This window comes from Puntigrus tetrazona, chromosome 18 (genome assembly GCF_018831695.1).
Source record: "Puntigrus tetrazona isolate hp1 chromosome 18, ASM1883169v1, whole genome shotgun sequence".
Classification (NCBI taxonomy): Eukaryota; Metazoa; Chordata; class Actinopteri; order Cypriniformes; family Cyprinidae; genus Puntigrus; species Puntigrus tetrazona.
In genome coordinates this window covers 24,145,819-24,147,088 of record NC_056716.1, presented here as the reverse complement: position 1 = coordinate 24,147,088, position 1,270 = coordinate 24,145,819, and the positions used below count along the sequence as shown (strand labels likewise).

Genomic DNA, 1,270 nt, shown 5'->3' with positions numbered 1-1,270 from the left:
TTTCTACCTCAGCCGTAATCATTCATTTTGGATGGAATTTAAATTTGCTGTATTTTAAAATAAAATACATATCTTTGTCTTTAGGCTAATTTCATACTCAGCTTTTGAATTGAACCTAAATTAAAAATGACTGAATGGCACTTTCCTGCTTCATGAATTTGATAAAACTGCAATTTTATTGGAAAATGACACACAGTAACAATATCTAGTTTCAACTGAAGCGTAATTTTAATTAAACGAATTGATTGGAAAAATAGTTTTGCATAAAAACAAACAACCTTGGTGACACTCCTTAAAGCCTTTAAGTATAATATATTATGAAGGTTTATTAAAGGGTATAATTGATTACAATTGTTAATAATGTGTGTTTAAATACACTATATATTGTAACATATAATTATAAACAAATAAGTGCAACAATGAATTGATTAGTATTCTGTGGTTATAATTATTAATGAGATTGTACAATGCATTAAAAAGTGCATTACAAGGAATAATTACTCCATTCAAACACTGTAAAGTAAAGTGTTACCAAAAACTGATGACCATGTTTTATTTTCTATAAAAATGTGTATAATTAGTACATACTGACATGGAATATATAATAACATAATAAAATTGGCAGCAACTGTAGAAACAACTAGACATACAGGCTAAACATAACACATATAGTATAGATGTTGTTGCGAAAATGGCAGACGTTGACTGTCAGTGTCCGGCCTAATGGGTAATGGCTACCTATGCTGCCTGTGGTCAGCAATTATTGAAAGACCTGAGTGGAGATCTGAGTGTCCGTCTGTGATTGCGGCTGATCTGCTCTAATGGTGCTGAGGAGAAGAGATACAGAGAAAGAATGGATTACTGGTTCTCAGAAATACACAGGCAATTTATGAAGGCACTACACAATTTGATTCAATTGCACTGCTTCTTGTTTTTCTGATGCAACGTGTCATATTTCAAATATTCATGACACATTCGTGATGATAAGCAATGTTTGATTAGGTGTGATTTTAATGTACTTTTTGTGTGACCATTAGGTAAAAACTGTCATTAGACGTGTTTTCACAATCAGCCTCTTTCCTGCAGCAGTAAAAGTGCATGAGAGGGAAATTAAATTTGATTCTTGCCTCAAGAATTCCAATTCCAATGGCCAATTCCTCAAGGCCACAGTATATTTATTGACTGTGACAGTACAGACATTTATTTATTTATTTGTGTTAATTAATATAAAATAAATGCTTTTGTAAATGTATTTTTTTTATTTAAAATA

At 31.1% G+C, this 1,270-nt stretch overlaps 1 protein-coding gene across 1 annotated transcript in view; it reads right to left on the bottom strand.

The window, feature by feature from the left end:
- The window catches only part of LOC122362775 (cadherin-13-like), a 47,130-nt gene that overhangs the window by 34,454 nt on the left and 11,406 nt on the right, over positions 1–1,270 (bottom strand). The window lies entirely within an intron of this gene.